General features: G+C 42.2%; 1 pseudogene; it reads left to right on the top strand.

Annotated features, from left to right (window-relative positions):
• Positions 1-483: 483 nt before the first annotated feature.
• Positions 484-1,830, top strand: LOC102814915 (annotated as a pseudogene).
• The last annotated feature ends 5,427 nt before the right edge of the window (positions 1,831-7,257 follow it).

Raw genomic sequence — 7,257 nt, 5'->3', positions numbered from 1 at the left:
CGCAGACAGCAAGGGACCAGTGAACAGCTACCAAATGAGAAGAATGTCCATACCTTTATCTCAGCGGTTCTGCCAGGCGTCTGTGGCCACTCCAATCTTTCCCCCACATGGTCTCACCCAAGATGGTGGCTCCTGGAGCAGCCGAGCGCCCTGACTAGAAAGCAATAGATTTCTTGCTTCTGCCTTCCAACCTTCTAAGTATTCCTTTATATGTGGTTCAGAGTTCTGGGACCAGCCCCTGAGCCTGCTTGGTCAGGTATTCTGTGTTGTTGGCGGAGCTCTCTGCTATACGTCCACCCGATCCGCCATCTTGTTTGTTCTCAGAAAGTTTGTTTTTGTTGCTTGTTATTCCTTGAAGTACAGATAAACTGTCAACCAAGACTGTAGCATTTAGGAAAATAATAGGAAATTTCAGAAGTTAGCATGTGTTGGCTCCTATGGTTTTTGAAAAGCTTCATTAAAAAGTAATGAATACAGAAGTGTAAGCACTGCACACGGAAGGAATGCAGTAACAAAACAAAAACTGATGACCAAGAAAATGCGTTGGTTGATGCGACAAGTCCATCCCAGGAGAAGGAAGAAAAGGGAGAATTCTGTAAGTTGGCTGATGCCAAAATATTTCTTAGTGCCTGTCTGGCGTGTGATAGGTGCATGACTGCAGCAGAAGGGGTTCGAGTTTTCCAGCAGAATGCCAAGGACCTCTTCCGCGTCCTGAACCTTAATAAAAAATGTGATACCTCAAAGCACTAAGTGCTCGCAGTATCTGTGTGTCCTCAGTCTTTGCCTTATTTTGCTGCTAAATTCAACCTCAGTGAGACTGATGCATCCAGAAGACTCAGTAGCTTCCTCAAAAGTCTGGGGGTGCACTATATGTTCGACATGACCACCGCTGCCGACTTCAGCATCCTGGAGAGCCAGCAGGAATTTGTGCGTCGTTACCAGCAACACAGTGAGGGTGAGTGGGCACTTCCCATGCTGACCTCCGCCTGTCCCGGGTGGGTCCGGTATGCTGAGCGGGTGCTGGGGAGCCCCATAACCCCCCACCTCTGCACTGCCAATTCCCCCCAGCAGATCATGGGCTCCTTGATGAAGGACTACTTTGCCAGACAGCAGAACCTGTCTCCAGATAAAATCTTCATGGGCCCCTGCTATGACAAGAAGCTGGAAACACTCCGAGAAGATGTTCACGCAGGCTCGCAAACCTCGCAGGGCGTGGACTGTGTGCTGACATCAGGTGAACTTCTCCAGATAATGGAGCAGAGTGACTTTTCGGCGAAGGATGCTGCTGTGGACACTCTGGAGACTTGAAGGAGGAGGAGGTCCTACGCCACGATGGAGCCAGCTCAGATGGGTACCTGGACCACATCTTTAAACATGCTGCCAAGGAGTTATTTGGCAAGGATGTGGAAAAGGTCACCTATCGAACCCTGAGAAACAAAGACTTTCAGGAGGCCACCCTTGAAAAGGACAGGTAGGTTGTGCTGCGCTTTGCCGCCACGTACGACTTTCACAACATCCAGAACATGATCCTGAAGCTGAGGAAGGACAAGTTCCCCCCACTTCATGGAGGCCCTGGCATGTCCTGGAGGGTGCCTGCATGGCAGGGGTCAGGCCCGCAGTGAGTACGGTCATTCGGACAAGGCGCTGCTGCTGCAGATGGAGGGCATCTATATAGAAATCCCCGCTTGGCCTCCTGAGACCAGTGAGCATGTGCAGATGCTATACCGGGAGTGGCTGCATGGGGCCGACCGCCCTAGGGTCCAGGCCGCACTGCACACCTCATTCCCCAGCACTGGGCCCGCTGCAAGCAGCTTAGACATGAAGTGGTAGAAGATGCAGTGTGGGACGGGAGGGTGCTTACAGAGAAACCAAGTCTCCACTCTGCTCCCCTAATCTGTTTATCTGAGGTGCCCTCAACCCGATTGTGTGGTGCTGTTCTCGCGATGTGTGTGGCACTGTATAAGTGTCCTGTCACCCTAAGACTGTGACACAATCCCAAAGAAAAGATGAAGACAGATGAGTGCTTGTAAGGTTTAAAAAAAGCAATCCAAGCTGTCCTGGGGAAAACTGTGGCCCCAGGGGGTGCTGATTCGCATGCCTCTGGTCCACTGAGGTGGAAACGAGGGCAGATGGGGGCCGAGCAGGACTGTGGACCAGGGCTGACCTCGGGGTTGTTCTGGGGTCCCAGCCCTGGCCCACTGGTGTTGGCGTTTGCATTGCCCTTGTACGTGTTTTTGCTCAGAACTTGAACAAATGTCAGCCTTTTGAATCGTAAGACCTGGTGCTGCAACCCATACTCCTGTGTGAGACCTGCTTGCAGGCACTTATCACTTGTGCGTGAGCCCTAGCTTTTAGCTCAGTTTTTAAGTTGAACTCCCCAAAGGCAGTAGCAATACCTGATGGGGTACTAATGACAAGAGGACAGAGGAGCAGGAGAGTGGGAATGTTAGCTTGAACCTGGCAGCCTCTTCTTGAGTCCTTTGGGTGGGGACGGAATCTGTGAGACCCTGTTCAGCTCTGAGGCTGGTAAGACTGCCTCCCTCTGACCCCCTCCCTCCCTGTCGCCCTTTGCCTTCAGCCTGGCTGCTTCCAGACCAGTTTTAAGTGATACATCATTCCGTTTCGTCCTGTGAAATTAGAGAAATCGGAGACACGAACTCAAGTTGGTTTGGGGAGCTCTTGGTTCTGACCAGGAGAAGCCCCTCAGTGTAATTACAGCCTCAGCAGAAGACCTCACCTGCTAGATGGATCTATGCTGAGAACTGGCTGTATTAGGGTAAATTGTCTACATATATTTTTTGCTTTTAATCTATATAATTGGGTTTCATCCCTTGAATAACTGATTATGGGATAAATGCTTTGAGATCTGCAAAAAAAATTTTTTTTCAAGTAATGAATACAGACTACAAACATGGAAAGAAATGTCACTGTACTTAAAGAACTGCTTTCAGCCTATAGCCTACAATTTAAATTTATTGAGATTCTTTTAAGATTTACATACTTGCAAAAACTAAACACTCTGTATTCCAATGGGGAACCACTTCCCAAGTGAGAAAAAAGCTGCAACCTTGGCTAGAAATAAGATTGACCTTCTGCTATACAAAGTCTATGATCATATTAAAAATATTTTCTTCTTGACAGAGCTTATTGTTGCAAATGACTTCAAGGAATGGTCATTAAATTAAAGAAGCGGAGACTTGATAAAGTGCAAAGATAAGATAAATACCATTTTTTTTTCAGGATTAGAAGTATTGTTCAGACTAGTTATACTCAATGTATGGTACACTGACTATCTGTCCGATATATTTTTGTTAATTCAGATCTTGGAGCTGGAACCAAAATGTAAGTAAACATTTTATTAAGGACACCATTAAGCTCAATTTACTTTTTATAACAAGACTTTCTTAATGAAGGAAGCAGTGTGTGGTACAAGAGCTTTATCTTGTCACAATTCTGAAACTTTCAGTTGTACTAGTCTAGAAAACATAAAGTATTTACTATGCAACGGCTTTATACTATGTGGATCATGACAAGCTATAGATAACATTGCAAAGAATGGGTATTCCAGAACACTTAATTATGTTCATGAGGAACCTCTGCATAGACCAAGAGGTTCAGACAGAACAAGGGGATACTGAATAGTTTAAAATCAAGAAAAGTGTGCGCCAGAGTTGTATTCTTTCACCATGCTCACGTAATCTGTATGCTGATCAAATAATCCAAGAAACTGGATTACATGAAGAAGGACATAGTGCTAGGATTGAAGGAAGACTCACTAACAGTCTGTGATATGCAGATGATACAACCTTGCTTGTTATAAGTGAACAGGACTTAAAACACTTACTGATGAAGATCAAAGACTACATCCTTAAGTATATATTGCACCTGACTGTAAAACAAAAACAAAAACAAAACCTCACAATTGGACCAATAAATAACATCATGATAAATGGAGAAAAGAGTATAAAGTTGTCAAAAACATCATTTTGCTGGGTTCACAATCAACACTCATGGAAGCAGCAGTCAAGAAATCAAACGATGTATTACATTAGGCAAGTATGCTGCACAGACCTCTTTAAACTATTAAAGAGCAAAGTTATCAATTTCTGGACTAAAGTGAGCCTGACCCACGCCATGGTGTTTTCAAGGGTCTTATATGCATGTGAAAGTTGGAAAATGAATAAGAAAGATTTACAAAAATTGATGTTTTTGAATTAAGGTGTTGTTGAAGAACATTAAAAGTACCGTGGACTGCCATGTTGTTGTTAACTGCTGTCAAACTGTTCTGACTCATAGCAACCCTATATAGAGTTTCTGAGGAGCAGTTGGTGAGTTTGAACCACCAACCTTGCGGTTCAAACTGACCTTGGGGTCGCATGCATATCCTATGTTACATTCCAATGTACTGCCATATGAACAAACAAATCTGTGTTGGAAAGTGTTCAGCCAGAATGGTCCTTAGAAGGCAGGAGGGTGAGATTTGCCCTCTCATACTTCAGACATGTTATCAGGAGGGACCAATCTCTGGAGAAGGACATCATGCTTGGTAAAGTGGAGGGAGAGTGAAATACAGGAACACTCCCAATGAAATGGATTGACATAGTGACAGCAGCAATAGCCATATGTGTCACAACAATTGTGAGGATGATATGATGGCGCAGGAATGGGCAGTGTTTCATTCTGTTGTACATAGGGTCGCTTTGAGTCAGAACCAACTTGAAGGCACCTAACAAAAACAACAAAATATCATTGCATATGTTACTCCCACATACATCACTTCCACTTACTGATGAAGGTCAAAGATCACAGCCTTTGGTGTGGGTTGCACTTCAATGTAAAGAAATAAAAATCCTCACCACTGGACGAATAACGATATCTATATAAATGTAGAAATGATTGAAGTAGTCAAGGACTTCATTCTTCTTGGATCAACCATCAACACTCATGGAAGCAGCAGTCAGGAAATCAAACATTGTATCACATTTGGCAAATCTGCTGCACAAGACCTCTTTAAGGTGTTGAACAGTAAAGGTGTCAGTTTAAAAACTAAGGTGCACCTGACCCAAGCCATGGTATTTTCAGTAACCTGATATGCATGTGAAAGTTAGACAGTGAATAAGAAAGACACTAGAAAAATTGATGCATTTGAGTTGTGATATTGGAGGAGAATATTTAAAACACCATGAACTGCCAAATGAACAAACCATCAATTCCCAGTACCTTGTTCTTTGCCAATGCCTTCAATGCACATTGGACTTCTTCATTCAGTATCATTGGCTCTTGCTCATATGATACCTCTTGAAATGATTGAACATCAACCACTTCTTTTTGGTACAGTGACTCTGTGTATTCCTTCCATCTTCTTTTGATTCTTTCCACATCATCCAATATTTTGCCCATAGAATCCTTCAATAGAGTAAGTAGAGTCTTGATTTTTTTCTTCAGTTCCTGCAGTTTGACAAATGCTGTGTGTTCTTCCCTTTTTGTTTTATAACTCCAGGTCTTGGCACATTTTATTGTAATAGTTGACCTTGTCTTCTCTATCTGCTTTTTGAAATTTTATATTCATCTTTTTTTTTTTTTTTTACCTTATTTCTTCCATTTGCTTTATCATCTCTATGCTGGAAAGCAATTTCCAGAGTCTCTTCTGACATCCATTTTGGTCTTTTCCTTCTTTCTTGTCTTCCTAATGACCTTTTGCTTTCTTCTTGTAAGATGTTCTTGATGTCATCCCACAATTCTTCTGGTCTTAGGTCTTTAGTGTCTAATATGCCAAATTTGTTCTTCAGATGATCTCTAAATTCAGATGGGGTATGTTCAAGGTCATATTTTAGCTCTTGCGCACTTGTTTTAATTTTTTTCAAATTCAGCCAGAACTTGCATATGAGCAATTGATGGTCTGTTCTACAGTCTGTGCCTTGCCTTGTTTTGGATGATGATATGGAGCTTTCCCACTGTCTCTTTCCACTTCTGTAGTCAATTTGATTCTGTGTATTCCATCTGGTGAGGTCCATGAGTATAAGTAGTCTTTCATGTTGTTTAAAAAAGGTATTTTCAATGAAGAAGTTATTGGTTTTGACATCTCCAAAATTCTATCATGTGATCTCCAGCATCGTTTCTATAACCAAGGCCATACTTTCAAACTACTTATACTTCCTCTTGGTTTCCAGTTTTTGTATTCCAGTTGCAGGTTTGATCAATTTCAGACTGAAGAAGTTGGTAGAATTCTTCAGTTTCTTCATCATTGGCTTTAGTGGTAGGTGTGTAATTTTGAATAATAGTGGTACTAACTGGTCTTCCGTGTAGACATATGTATATTATCCTATCACAGACAGCGTTGTACTTCAAGACATATCTTGATGTGTTCTTTTTGATGATGAATGTAATGTCATTCTTCTTCAAGTTTCGCTCCCGGCATAGTAAACCATGTGATTGTCAGTTTCAAAATGGCCAATTCTAGTCCATTTCAGCTCACTAATTCCTAGGATATGGATGCTTATGCATTTCATTTTGTTTTTGACAATTTCCAATTTTTCTAGATTCACACTTCTTATATTCCAAGTTCTAATTATTAATGGATGTTTATAGCTTTTTCTCTTCATTTTGAATCATGCCACATCAGCAAATGAAGACCCTGAAGGCTTTACTCCTTTGGCATCATCATTGTCAACTCTACTTCAAGGTGGCAGCTCTTCCCCTGCTGCATTTTGAGTATTTTCCATCCTGAGGGTCTCATCTTCTAGCACTATATCTGGCAGTATTCTGGTGCTCTTTATTATGTTTCAATAATCAATAATCTGGTGGGTCATGACAGTGTTCCACTGCTATTCATAAGGTTTTCAGTGACTAAATATTCGGAAGTAGTCCATCTCTCCTTCTTCCTGGTCTTTTGTGATCTTGAAGCTCAACTGAAACCTATCCACCATGGGTGACCCTGCTGATGTTGAAAATATTGATGGCATAGCTTCCAGAATCACAGCAACATGCAAGCCACTACAGTCTGGCAAACTGATACATGAGTGGTGTTTACTTAGTAAATTAGAAATCTGTTGAAAATAATATGATTTGAATCAATTCAGTATAGTTTTTATTGAATGTCAGCTGTTTGCTCAGCACTCACGAATAAGTAAAGATTGTAGAAGAATTGATGCATTTGACTTACGGTGTTGGAGGAGAATATTGAAAGTACCATGGGCTGCCAAAAGAACCAACAGATCTGTGTTGGAAGAAGTGCAGCCAGAGTGCTCCTTGGAGGCC

This window comes from Chrysochloris asiatica, unplaced genomic scaffold, assembly GCF_000296735.1.
Source record: "Chrysochloris asiatica unplaced genomic scaffold, ChrAsi1.0 scaffold00231, whole genome shotgun sequence".
NCBI lineage: Eukaryota > Metazoa > Chordata > Mammalia > Afrosoricida > Chrysochloridae > Chrysochloris > Chrysochloris asiatica.
Note: the sequence above shows the minus strand (reverse complement) of the source record. Positions and strands in the feature narration are given on the sequence as shown.